Source organism: Mercenaria mercenaria, chromosome 1, assembly GCF_021730395.1.
Source record: "Mercenaria mercenaria strain notata chromosome 1, MADL_Memer_1, whole genome shotgun sequence".
NCBI lineage: Eukaryota > Metazoa > Mollusca > Bivalvia > Venerida > Veneridae > Mercenaria > Mercenaria mercenaria.
This window is the reverse complement of record NC_069361.1, coordinates 60,891,727-60,906,842: the sequence shown is the minus strand read 5'-3', so window position 1 is coordinate 60,906,842 and position 15,116 is coordinate 60,891,727. Positions and strand designations below refer to the sequence as shown.

Here is a 15,116-nt window from a genome sequence, read left to right as displayed (position 1 = left end):
AATAATCATAGTGACAGCTTTGCACACGGTTCGAATATTCGATGCTTTCACGTGTGTAGCAGTTAGATGCAGTTACCCAAACTGCCATAGTGTTAGGCCCCTTTGGCGTGAGCGGGTCTTGGCAGTTGTACAATAAAATATATCATAGAATGACACAGTGTTTCAGTGACACAAATATTTTGAAACATAACCATATATCTACTGTTACTATTGATGTCTAATGTACGAAAACAGGGAGTATATTGTGTAGAGCAATTCAAAGAACTCTGATTCTTCGACGTTCTAAGCCTCAGCCATGCTAGAGCGATACACAATTTCATGGTCAAGTTAATTAGAACTCTTCATTGTAAATAAAGTATATGAAAAATGGTTGTATTTCTCAAAATATCCTGGGCTGCTCGAGTTGCAGTTTTTGCTTTTAGACAATGTCACGATCCCTGCCATTAAGCATGAGCGGGGTGCTAATCTTTGATGTTAAATGATTACCTCCGTAATATGTAGTACAAATGTGACAAACAAAATAGATTAACGCTGGAATATAGCAAGAGAACACATCTCTTACCTAAAACATTCACTAAATCTCAATTTTCTGGGAGATGGAGATCCCCTCCCTCACCTACATCATACTCGCAGCATCGCTGCTTCGTTCGTAACTATGCTGCTCAGATCTAGCGTACAGTTCAAAACCATCCAGGTACGCTCCCGTTAGTGACTGATTCATTACCTCCTACAGCCTAACCCCCTTACCCTTCGATTTTTATTGCATATTTGGCATTTTTATTTTTTCACTTTCTCGGATAATCTGCAGGCCCGGGCCTGCAGTGCCTTATAGAAGCTACGCCACTGACAGTGTGCATTAAGATTTTTCTTGAAACGCAGTTTTCACCAAGTTTTGCACATAGGAGTAAAACAGGTATAAGATTCTTTATGAAACGCACGCCTGGTTCATGTGCTCTGCACATCACCTCATTGCCACCTAACGACTTGCCATGTTTGAAGTCATGATGTTCACTGAAAATTTACTGACTGAATAGCGAACAGTGCAGAGATCAGACTGCACAGATGTGCAGACTGATCTTGGTCTGCACTGGTCGCAAAGGCTGAATCACTTGCCGCCAGCAGGATAAAGGTTAAAGGGGCCAAGCACCCTCATTTGAACATAATTCAAAGAAGACCTTACAATGACACTACAAATCAATTTCGACAAAAATCCATCAGAGAAGTTTTTTTACAAATTTTTCTATGTTTAGCCCTAGTTGCCATTAAAAGGAAACAAGCGCTCCTATCTAAAATAACTTTATAGAGGACTTTGCTAGGATGCTACAGATCAAGTCTGGTGTAATTTTTACAAATAGTTTCAGAAGAACAGTATGTTTATGTAAATTGTGGATGATGGAAGATGGAGGACAGACACTGGACTATCCACCTATACTTATAGCTCAATCAGAACCTTAAGTTCAGGTGAGCTAAAAATAACACTTCTGAACAAAACTGTAAAACTTTATTCACCAATAGGGGAAATAACAGAGTTAACAATGACTTTATTTTGTTTATTAATAAAGTAATTTTTGATAAGCTCTCATATTTTTGAAATAATCTGACATAAAAGTCTGGTAATATTTCTCCATACTATATATGTATATAAAAAAGGTAATCTCCATCTCTGACTGTATAATAAATATTGCACAAGGGTGGGATTAAACAGTGCATTTATAAACACGAGGGCCATGATGGCCCTATATCACTCACCTGAGTTTAGTTGCCTGCTTGAACAGTTAAAAGTTTCTACTACTGTAAATCCGGTATTATTCGTGGCGTTTTAATTTTCGCTATTTTTTGCGAATCAGGTGCATCGAAGATTCATAAATCTGTGTAAATTCCCTTCCATAAGATACGAACAAAAGCAATTTGTGTGAATAAAATAACCGATTACTAATACGAAATGACCGTTATGGACCATGTATTTAACGAATCTTTAGCGTGCATAAATTCGGTATGGTACGGAAGAATGGACATTAATGTAACCACGACTTCAGGAATTGGAATTTGTGAAATAAAGATCACGTGAATATAAAGTGATTTACAGTAAATAAATACAGGCAGGTACTCTGTGTGTTGAGGTGGAAGTGTGTGTGTGTGTGGGGGGGGCGGGGGGGGGGGTAGGAGGGAATGATGTGATATAACAATATATCAACATGTACATTTTTGTGCCCCCAACACTGAGTGGAGGGGGCATATAGATTTGGTCTTGTCTGTGCATCCGAAATGTTTGTGACGCGCCTACCTCATAAATTATTTGATATAAACTGATGAAACCTTGCACAAGTCTTAATTATTATATAAACTTGTACACCTTCTATTTTTCATCTGGCTCCGCCCCCTGTTTCCAGAGTTATGGCCCCTGAAATAGTCAAAACTGCACATTTTCACCTTGAGACGCGCCTAGCTATTGATGAAATTTTGCAAGAGTCTTAATCATGAAATGAACTTGCGCACCTCCTATTTTCATCTGGTTCTGCCCCCTATTTCCAGAGTTATGGCCCCTGAAATAGTAAACAAGAGGGCCATGAAGGCCCTGTATCGCTCACCTGACCTATTGACCTTGAGATCATCAAGATTAACATTCTGACCAAGTTTCATTAAGATATGGTCATAAATGTGACCTCTAAAGTTTTAACTAGCTATTCCTTTGATTTGACCCCGTGACCTAGTTTCTGACCCGACATGACCCAGATTCGAACTTGACCTAAAGATCATCAAGTTTAACATTCTGCCTAAGTTTCATGAAGTCACATCATAAATGTGGCCTCTAGAGTGTTAACAAGCTTTTCCTTTGATATGACCTAGTGACCTAGTTTCTAACCCCACCTGACCTAGATTTAAACTTGACCTAAAGATCATCAAGATTAACATTCTGACCAAGTTTCATTAAGATATGGTCATAAATGTGGCCTCTTAAGTGTTAACTAGCTTTTCCTTTGATTTGACCTGGTGACCTAGTTTTTGACCCGGCATGACCCAGATTCGAACCTGTCCTATAGATCATCAAGTTTAACATTCTGACTAAGTTTCATGAAGATACAGTCATAAATATGGCCTCTAGAGTGTTAACAAGCTTTTCCTTTGATTTGACCTGGTGACCTAGTTTTTGACCCCACCTAACCCAGATTTAAACTTGAGCTATAGATCATCAACATTCTCACCAAGTTTCATTAAGATATGGTCATAAATGTGGCCTATACAGTGTAAACTAGCTTTTCCTTTGATTTGACCTGGTGACCTAGTTTTTGATCCTACATGACCCAGATTCAAACTGGACCTTAAGATCATCAATATTAACATTCTGGCCAAGTTTCATGAAGATACAGTCATAAATGCGGCCTCTACAGTGTTAACAAGCTTTTCCTTTGATTTGACCTGGTGACCTAGTTTTTAACCCCAGATGACCCAATATCGAAATCGTCCAAGATTTTATTGAGGGTAACATTCTGACCAAGTTTCATTTAGAATGGGCCAAAAATGTGACCTCTAGAGTGTTAACAAGCTTTTCCTTTGATTTGACCTGGTGACGTAGTTTTTGATCCCAGATGACCCAATATCGAACTCGTCCAAGATTTTACTGAGGGTAACATTCTGACCAAGTTTCATTAAGATTGGGCCAAAAATGTGACCTCTAGAGTGTTAACAGTCAAATTGTTGACGACAGATGGACGGACGGACGACGACGGACACAGGGCGATCACTAAAGCTCACATTTGAGCACTTCGTGCTCAGGTGAGCTAAAAATGCATATTTTCACCTTGTGACATGCCCAGCTCAAAAAGTATTTGATATAAATTGATGAAAACTTCCGTGAGTCTTTATCATGATATAAACTTGCGACCTCCTATTTTTCACCTGACCCCACCCAAGGAACATCTAGTCCAAGTTTCATCAACTTGCACCCAATGGTTTCAGAGATGTTGTTTGAAGAAAAGTGTGGACGGACGGACGCCGGATGGTGAACGATCTCAATAACTCACCCTAAACACTTTGTGCTCAGGTGAGATAAAAATGCAACAAACAAAACACTATATATATAAAACAACACAAAATTGCACATCAAATAATAAATAACAGCTTATAAAAAAGAAAATATGTAAGTCTATTTAAATAAGGAACGGTTAAACTTTCGGTACAGTAACAAATAAAATGAAAGGTAAGAATAAATAACGCTTAACAACTGCAATCTTTGGTTAATCTTTGTACTTAATATAATTGAAAACTGTTTCTTTTGTAAGATATATGTAAAATAGAAATATTTCTGAATAATCGATATAAACAGAGCTGTCACTATGCCTCTGGGCCTTATTGGTTTCAGAAAAAGGTTTTAAATGTTTTTACCTATATAAGCCAGTATAAAAACTGCTGACACTGGGTCACAGTCAATTTTGACCCCAGGGTCATGGTTTTAACAAAATTGATAGTTGACCACTAGATAAGACTAAATACCAAATATCTAAGGTCTGGGCCTTATGGTTCTGGACAACAAGATTTTTCATATCTAAGTCAATGTAAAACATGGGTGTGGCATATATTAACCAAAGGGTCATGATTTGAACAATCTTAGTAGAGGACCACTAGATGATGCTTCATACCAAGTATCAAAGCCCTAGGCCCTGTGGTTTTGGACAAGAAGATTTTCAAAAATTTTCCCTATATAAGTCTATATAAACAAGAGCTCATAGAACATGAAATGCCCCCCCCCCCCCACCCTGATGCATTCAGTAACTACACAAGGAACAGTAATTTTTTGGTCACTGTGCACTGGACATTTGACGTACTGACCTCAAATCAATAATTATGGGTCATTTACCAGTCATAAGTGACCCCTGTATCAAATGTGACGTTGACCTTTGACCTACTGACCTCAAAATCAATAGGGGTCATCTGCTGGTCATGACAAACTTCCCTATCAAACTTCATGATCCTCGGCCCAAGCGTTCTTGAGTTATCATCCACCGGAAACCGTTTAACTGTTCGGAGTCATTGTGACCTTGACCTTTGACCTACTGACCTCAAAATCAATAGGGGTCATCTGCTGTCATGATCAACATCCCTATCAAGTTTTGTGATCCTAGGACTAAGTGTTCTCAAGTTACCATCTGGAAACGGTTTACTGTTCTGGGTCACTGTGACCTTGACCTTTGACCTACTGACTTCAAAATCAATATGGGTCATCTGCTGGTCATGACCAACCTCCCTATCGACTTTCATATCCTAGGCCGAAGCGTTCTTGAGTTATCATTCGAAAACCGTTCAACTGTTCTGGGTCACTGTGACCTTGACCTTTGATCTACTGACCTCAACATCAATAGGGATCATCTGCTGGTCATGACCAATCTCCCTATTAACTTTCATGTTCCTAGGCCCAAGCGTTCTCGAGAAACTGATAGGTGTACATACCGACCGACCAACATCTGCAAAACAAGAGGGTCATGATGACCCTGGATCGCTCACCCGATTGATATGATCTACATATACAAGTGTAAGAGATCACGTAAGAAAGTCAAATATAAGTAAGCATTGAAATCTTTTCCCAGTTTTGTGATTATGTTTCAAATGTCAAACTGACGCTAAAATATTAAGAAAGTACAGTCTAACCTGTACTAATGGTCACCTCCGATCAGCGGTCACTTTGTGATGCCCCCGACGGATTTTCCTCTCACAATTTTATTCAGCAGTCACCTCCCATTCGTGGTCAGCGACCACCGGAATTGCCTCCAGACTGCCGTATTTGACCCCTTTCAGCAGCCATGTTTCTTCCAAAACAATTTTTAGGCGAGAATCGCAGAAGATACGCGATTTGGAGAAACACATGATTTCTAAGTTTTGTGTGACTTCACAATTTTGTACAATGAGCTTTTCAATTCAAACTGATAACCAAAGGTGTGATCGTCTTTTTGTTACAATCAAATGGCCAGTAATTATCGGCAATTAGTGTGTCACCTCATGTCAATTTTGTTGTTCAGTTTGGTCTCGGTTAAAGATAATACTCGATCTTTAATTAGTATCATAATATTTGTGATTTTTTTTTATATTTCTTTAATCAAAATACTATAAAATGTATGTGAAAATAATTTTGTTTGAAAGAAATTTAAATCACTTGATATGTTACGGAACGTAAAGGCAATCTTAGATTTTAGCGGAGAAAGTAAGCGCAGAGAGTAGTTTCCCTTTACTAATATGGTGAAAATCGTAAACAAACTTGTTTTGAAGTTCGAAAATTGTCTATGACAATTTTTGTTGTAAAACACATGCCGGAGTTGTTGACTGTTAAGACCATTCGTATTGCGAAGATAAACGCACGTCAATGTATCCTGGTAAAATGACCAGAGTAAAACGAAAAAGAAATGGGCCTAAAGTCATGATTGAACACTGGTCAGGAGTCTGAAGTATATATATATACTGGCTGCCCCTCCGGTCAGCAGTCACCTGGCTTAAGCAGCCAAAATGTCTGTTTCCCCTGGCTGGTTAGACTGTATGTCAGTAGGTCACATTCATGGTCACAGAAAGTCAGTTTTAAAATCGGTGTGCAAAACTGTGTATGTCATCCAAATTTCAAGGCTTTATCTAAAAAAAAACAACAACAAGAAATAGTAGGTCAATAGGTCAAGGTCACAGTCAAGTGACCCTTAATTACTTGGGATCATCAGGCGATCTAGGAAATATAAGATAATTTTTGAAATATTTTTTCCTATCAATCCCATATAACAAGAATGCCAGACTGTCACAAAATATGCCCATCATTGAACTTGGCCTAATTCAAGGGCTATAATCCAAGAGAGCCTGGGGAGATTTGGGTGGTTATCGAACCTGGCCGAGATATTATGCCCACAAATATTGTCAGCAAGTTTGGTGAAGATCGGATGAAAACTGTTCGACTTCGAGATCGGACAAGGCTGAATTTGCAGTTTTTCAAGTAATTCAAGGGCCATAATCTAAGATTGCATGCAGCGATTTGGGTGGTTAGCAAACCTGGCCGAGATATTATGCCCACAAACATTGTCAGCAAGTTTGGTGAAGATCTGATGAAAACTGTTTGATTTAGAGAGCGGACAAGGCTAAATGCCCAGTTTTTTTAAGTAATTCAAGGGCCATAATCCAAGAGTGCCTGGGGCTATTTTGGTGGTTATCGAACCTGGCTGAGATATTATGCCCACAAACATTGTCAGCAAGTTTGGTGAAGATCGGATGAGAACTGTTCGACTTAGAGAGCAGACATGATTTGGACGCCGACTGCCCGCCATGGGTATTCACATTATACGCCCCGCTCTTTCAGAGATGTGTGTATAAAATTAAGTGGCCCCAGGGTGAGCTAAAAAGAAACTTTTGAAAAATCTTTTCCATCCACTTGATATAAACATGATCAAAATGAAGATGAATGAAGATGAGAAATGTAATATTTTTCCAGCTGTACATCATGCTTAAATTTCTCGGCTTTGGGATTCTGTGTTATCACCAAAAACAAGTGTGTTGCCAGCTGTTGATGGACACCTCATAAAGTCAAAATAAGTCTTGCAAGCTGTTGATGGATGCCTCATAAAGTCAAACTAAGTATGGCAAGCTGTTGATGGGCACTTCATAAAGTCTAATTAAGTGTGTCAAGCTGCTGATGGATGCCTTATAAAGTCAAATTAAGTGAAGCTGCTGATGGACTCCTCAAAGTCGATCTGTGTGGCAAGCTGTTGATGGACGCTTCATGAAGTCAAATGATACTGTTTCAATGGTTTTCACTGGCATCTAATTCATGTATGGATGTTCCGATAAAGAGTGTCAACATCCTCAAAAAAACAGGTAAAGCTGGATTCTACCAACACCCTCAACATCAATTTGAGCCTGAAATAAAATATCAAATATTTTGACAACAAAAACATTAAATGCTACAAAAAAATAGTGGCAAGCAACAATGAAATCTGTACCAACATCCCAGCAGGCAAACAATGCTGAACCAACGTTGAATATAAGTTAGCACCCTCAATCCAATGTCTAACAGATGTTGTAACTACAACATCTAATAGACATCGGTGACAGACACTAAGGGATTCTGAACATAGGTGGGATTGAAATATGACTTAAATACTTAACAAGAAAACCATTTTCAAATGATGAACTCAATTCTTGAATAGACATGGCCACTTGAGTTTCAAACAAAATCATAATTCCAATTTCATTTATCTGTTCACTTTATTATGCAAGAATTTTCATTATGGTAAAATTATGAGATGATATTCATTGATAACAGGAGCTCTGCAATGTGGGGCAATATACATATAAAGTTTTAGACCAGAGGAATAAAAATTTAAAGACGAAACGTGGAAATTCCATGAAAACCAGGTTTTCAAACTTTGCATCACGCCAACAGGTTCTTTAAAACAAGAGGGCCATGATGACCCAATATCGCTCACCAGAGTTGTTGATCTGGCCTACTGATCTAGTTTTTGACCCCACATGACCCTGTTTCAAACTTGACCTAGAGATCATCAAAACAAACATTCTGACCAAGTTTCATAAAGATTGGGTCAAACTGTGGCCTCTAGAGTGTTAACAAGATTTTTCCTTTAATTTGACTGAGTGACCTAGTTTTTGACCCCACATGACCCAGATTGGAACTTGACATAGAGGTCATCAAGACAAACATTCTGACAAATTGTCATGAGTTTCAAACTTAAACTGTGGACTCTTGAGTGTTAACAAGGTTTTCCTTTGATCTGGCCTACTGACCTAGTTTTTAACCCTAGTTGTTGATCAGTTCATGACCGGATATTCGTTCGAAAGGTTGACGGAATATTCAAATACCAAAAATGTCATTCGTTGCCATTCCTAATTCTAACCAATTATCACGAGTTTCGAACAAACTGTGAAGTGTTAACAAGATTTTCCATTGATCTGGCCTACTGACCTAGTTTTTTATACCACATGACCCAGTTTCAATCTTGACCTAGAGATCATCTATACAAACATTCTGACTAAGTTTCCTAAAGACTGGGTTAAAGCTGTGGCCTCTAGAATGTTAACAAGCTTTTCCTTTGATTTGACCCCATATGACCCAGATTCAATGTGCCCTAGGTCATCAAGACAAACATTCTGACCAATTCTCATGAGTTTCAAACTTAAACTGTGGACTCTAAGAGTGTTAACAAGATTTTCCTTTGATCTGGCCTACTGACCTTGTCTTAGACCCCATATGACCCAGTTTCAAACTCGATCTAGAGATCAACAAGACAAACATTCTGACTAAGTTTCATAAAGATTGGGTCACAACTGTGGCCTCTTGAGTGTTAAAACAAGCTTTTCCATTGATTTGATCGAGTGATCTAGTTTTAGACCCCACATTTACCCAGATTCGAACCTGACCTAGATGTCATCAAGAGTGACTTAAACATTCTGAGTAATTCTCATGAGTTAAACTTTGGACTCTTGAGTGTTAACAAGATTTTGCTTTGATCTGGCCTACTGACCTAGTTTTTGACCCCACATGACCCAGTTATGAACCTGACCTAGAGATCATCAAGACAAACATTCTGAGCAAGTTTTATGAAGTTTGGGTCCCAAATGTGGCCTCTAAATGTTAACAAGGAAAATGTTAATGGACGATGCACGACGGACACCACCAGATGCCAGACAATGACCGGTCACAATAGCTATAAATGGTCATATTGTATTATACATATTTGACTGCATCCAATCATGCCATTCAGAAGTACAGGTGTAAGAAAAGTTAATGTGTCATTTCCCTATGTAATTTATGATTCTTTGATAAAACCTATTTAAACATAAAGGTTGCTGACAATAGGTGCCCCCAACCATAAACCATTTTTCTATTTTTAGTAACAGTGACCCAAAATACCAGCTTTTTGATGATCAAACTGAAAAAAAAATCTATTTTTTATTATAACTATAACCATATTTTTAGTTACCTAATGGCATTAAAATGACCTTTTTGTCACCAAAAAAAAACAACAAGAGGGTCATGATGACCCTGGATCGCTCACCTGAGTAATATCAGCCACATGTTTCAAATAACAAACTGATGCTAAAATATTAAGAAAGTAGATCAGTAGGTCACATTCATGGTAACTGAAAGTCAGTTTTAAGATCGGTGTGCAAAACTGTACAATGTCATGTCATCCAAATTTCAAGGTTGTAACACTAAAAAACAAGAAAGTAGGTCAGTAGGTCAAGGTCACAGTCAAGTGATCCCTAATCGCTTGGGGTCATCAGGTAATTATAATTAAACAGTCTAGGAAAAATGATCTGATAATTTTTAAGTATTTTTTCCTATATAACTCATAATTATAACAAGTGACCCCCAGGGCGGGGCCTCTTTTCACCCCAGGGGCATAATTTGAACAAACTTGTTAGAGATCCACCAGGCAATGCTACATACCAAATATCAAAGGCCTAGGCCTTAGACTTTCAGACAAGAAGATCTTTATTTTTTTCCCTATATAAGTATGTTAAACTTGGTACCCCCAGGGCAGGGCCTCTTTTCACCCCAGGGACATAATTTGAACAATTTTGGTAGAGAAACACCAGGAAGGGCAACATAACAAATATCAAAAGCCTAGGCCTTGCAGTTCCAGGCAAGAAGATTTTTAAAGTTTTTTTTCTATATAAGTCTAAATAAAACTTGAGACCTACTCCCCTGCGCCCCCACCCACCCCCGGGCAGGGCCTCTTTTTACTCCAGGGGCATAATTTGAACAATTTTGGTAGAGGACCACAAGGCAATGCTACATACAAAATATCAAAGGCCTAGGTCTTGTGGTTTTAGACAAGATGTTTTTAGTTTTTTCCTATATGTCTATGTAAAACTTGTGACCCCCGGGACGGGGCCTCTTTTCACCCCAGGGGCACAATTTGTTCAATCTTGATAGAGGACCAAAAGTTATGTCACAAGCCAAATATCAAGGCTCTACGCCTTGCGGTTACGGACAAGAAGATTTTTAAAGTTGCAACCTGAGTTCTGCATGGAATTCAATTCTTTGAATAATTTTGAAAGGGGACCACCCAAGGATCAATCCTGTTAAGTTTGGTGTAATTCTGCACAGTGGTTTTCAAGAAGATTTTTTTAGACAAGAGATCACAGAGTGATCTTGGCGCCCACCATTGAGCCATTTTTGAATGTTCCAAATTTCAAAACTAGCTCAAGGTCAAAATTAAGGTCAAAGTTCATTTTTGTACACAAAACTGTGCATGTGGTCCATGCATGAGGTCCAAATTTGGAAGCTGTAGCTTGATAAATGTGAAAGTAGGTCACTAGATCAATTTCAAGGTAAAAGTTCATTTCGGTACACAAAACTATGCAGGTGCTTCAGATTTGAAGGCTGTAGCTTGAGAAATGTGAAAGTAGGTACTAGGTAAAAATCAAGGTAAAATTTCAATTCAGAACACAAAACTATGCATGTGGTCCAAATTTGAAGGCTGTAGCTTAAGAAATGTGAAAGTAGGTCACTAGGTCAATCTCAAAGTCAAAGTTCATTTCAGTACACAAAACTATACATATGGTCCAAATTTGAAGGCTGCAGCTTGAAAAATGTGAAAGTAGGTCACTAGGTCAAAATCAAGGTCAAATTTCATTTCGGAACACAAAACTATGCATGTGGTCCAAATTTGAAGCCTTTGTCTTCAAACATGTGAAAATAGGTCACTAGGTCAAAATCAAGGTCAAATTTCATTTGGGAACACAAAACTATGCATGTGGTCCAAATTTGAAGCCTGCACCTTCATAAATGTGAAAGTAGATCACTAGGTCAATCTCAAGGTCAAAGTTTATTTCGGTATACAAACCTATGCATGTGGTCCAAATTTGGAGGCAGTAGCTACAGAAATGTGAAAGTAGGTCACTGGGTCAATCTCAAGGTCAAAGTTCATTTCAGTACACAAAACTATGCATGTGGTCCAAATTTGAAGGCTGTAGCTATAGAAATGTGAAAGTAGGTCACTAGGCCAAGATCAAGGTCAACTCATGTCAATGTTCATCTAGCCACTCAAAACTATACATGTGGTCCAAATTTGAATGTTGTAGGTTATGGACAAGAAGATTTTTAAAGTTTTTCCCTATATAAACCATGTGACCCCCAGGGCAGGCTATATTCGACCCTATGGGGATAATTTGAACAAACTTGGTGGGGAACTACTAGATGATGCTACATTACAAATATCAAAGCCGTAGGCTATGTGGTTTTGGACAAGAAGATTTTCAAAGTTTTTCTCTATATAAGTCTATGTAAACCATGTGACCCCCAGGGCGGGGCCATATTTGATCTAGGGGAATAATTTGAACAGTCTTAGTAGAGGACCACTAGATGATGTCACATACAAAATATCAAAGACCTAGGCCCTAAGGTTTTGGACAAGAAGATTTTCAAAGTTTTTCCCTATATAAACCATGTGACCCCCAGGGCAGGGCCATATTTGATCCTAGGGAAATAATTTGAATATCTTGGTAGAGGACCACTAGATGATGCTACATACCAAATATCAAAGCTTTTCCCTATATAAATCTATGTAAATTATAAAAATAAACGAAGGACCATAACTCACTCAAAAATTGTTGAACCAGTCTGATTTTCAGGGGGACACAACTAGGGTACCAATACATCATTCTGACAAAGTTTGGTCAAAATCCCCCTATTAGTTTATGAGGAGATGTGATAACGAGAAATTGTTTACGGACAGAAGGACGACAGACCACGGACGCAGAGTGATTTGAATAGCCTACCATCTGATGATGGTGGACTAAAAATGTTGATGGACGGACGACTGACAATGGACAACACACGAAGGACATTAAGCGGTCACAAAAGCTCACCATGAGCCTTTGGCTCAGGTGAGCTAAAAAAACAAAAAACAAGAGCTGTCTCCATAGGATGACATATGCCCCCGATGGCACTTTGAATGAGTAGTTATGGCCGATGTTAGAGTTTAGGACCTTTGACCTACGGAGCTGGGTCTTGCGCGCGACATGTCGTCTTACTGTGCCACACATTCATGCGTAGTTATTTTAAAATCCATGCATGAATGACAAAGATATGGACCGGACACGCCCATCAATGCACTATCATGAAAAATGACCTTTAACGTCTAAGTGTGACCTTGACCTTTGAGCTACGGACCTGGGTCTTGCGCGTGACACGTCGTCTTACTGTGGTACACATTCATGCCAAGTTATTTGAAAATCCATCCACGGTTGACAAAGATATGGACCGGACACGCCCATCAATGCACTATCCTTTAATGTCTAAGTGTGACCTTGACCTTTGAGCTACGGACCTGGGTCTTGCGCGCGACACGTCGTCTTACAGTACTGTGGTACACATTCATGCCAAGTTATTTGAAAATCCATCCATCGATGACAAAGATATGGACCAGACACGCCCATCAATGCACTATCCTTTAATGTCTAAGTGTGACCTTGACCTTTGAGCTACGGACCTGGGTCTTGCGCGCGACACGTCGTCTTACTGTGGTACACATTCATGCCAAGTTATTTGACAAGAAATCACAGAGTGATCTTGGCGCCCACCAATGTGCCATTTTCAGTGTTCCAAATTTCAAGATTTATTGACTAGCTCAAGGTCAAATTTCATGTGGTCCAAATCTGAAGGTTGTAGCTACAGAAATGTGAAAGTAGGTCACTAGGTCAAAATCAAGGTCAACTCATGTCAAGGTTCATCTCGCAACTCAAAACCATACATGTGGTCCAAATTTGAATGTTGTAGGTTATTGACAAGAAGTTTTTAAAAGCTTTTCTCTATACAAGTCTATATGAACCGTGTGACCCCCAGGGCGGGGCCATATTTGACCTTAGGAGGATAATTTGAACAAACTTGGTAGAGAACCACTTGATGATGCTACATTAAAAATATCAAAGCCATAGGCTTTGTGGTTTGGACAAGAAGATTTTCAAAGTTTTTCCCTATATAAGTCTATGTAAACCATGTGACCCCCGGGGTGTGGCCATATTTGACCCTAGGGGGATAATTTGAACAATCTTAGTAGAAGACCACTAGATGATGTCACATACAAAATATCAAAGCACTAGGCCCAGTGGTTTTGGACAAGAGGTTTTTCAAATTTTTTCCCTATATAAGTCTATATAAACCATGTGACCCCCGGGGCGGGGCCATATTAGACCCCAGGGAAATAATTTGAATCATCTTGGTAGAGTACCACTAGATGATGCTTCATACCAAATATCAAAGCCCTAGGCTCTGTGGTTTTTGAAAGAAGATTTTCAAAGTTTTTCCCTATATAAATCTATGTAAATTATAGAAATAAACAAAGGGCCATAACTCACTAACAAATTGTTGAACCAGTCTGATTTTCAGGGGAACACAACTAGGGTACCAATACATCATTCTGACAAAGTTTGGTCAAAATCCCCCTGGTAGTTTCTGAGGAGATGTGATAACGAGAAATTGTTAACGGACGGAAGGACGGACGGACCACAGACGCAGGGTGATTTGAATAGCCCACCATCTGATGGTGGGCTAAAAAATCTATTCTAATAGAAAAAATCTATTTTTAGAAACTGTGACCTTGACCTTGACCAAATGGCATTAAAATGACCTTTTTATCACAAAAAAAAGAAAAAAAGAAAAAAAAAATGTTTTGGATCTCAGTAGAAATTTGAACAGACGCTCTAATCTGACTAAAAAGTAGCTTTAGACCACTGCGTCACCGTGGAATTTTCTAAGTGTAAAGATTATCCTGACCTTGAACTTGACCCCAATGACCCCATATGCAATCCCAATCTTGGTTTTAAGCTACCTATAGGCCAAGTTTAATTTCAACAAGCAAATTCGATGAATTGGTATCCCCCGCCGAAAGGGTATATCCACCAAAAAGTTAAGGATGTTACTAAGAAGCAAATAATTTCATTAGTCAAAATCCATTTAACAGAAAATGCCTTTTTTTTTGGTGGGGTGGGGGGACAGCGGGGGTGACCGAGTGAGGGTACAAAACTTCACATTTTGATTATATTGATGAAAAATTAAAAATAAAACAAGAGGGCCAAAATGGCCCTATATCGCTCACCTGTTATCATTGCACTTAAGGACAAGAAGGTCA

At 38.8% G+C, this 15,116-nt stretch overlaps 1 long non-coding RNA gene across 1 annotated transcript; it reads right to left on the bottom strand.

Moving 5' to 3' along the window:
• Positions 1-1,488: 1,488 nt before the first annotated feature.
• Positions 1,489-7,872, bottom strand: LOC128558820 (uncharacterized). The gene is made up of 2 exons (XR_008371946.1): positions 5,235-7,872; positions 1,489-5,041 (listed from the first exon to the last, which is right to left on the bottom strand). It is a non-coding gene; the product is annotated as an uncharacterized LOC128558820 (long non-coding RNA).
• Between the last annotated feature and the right edge of the window lie 7,244 nt (positions 7,873-15,116).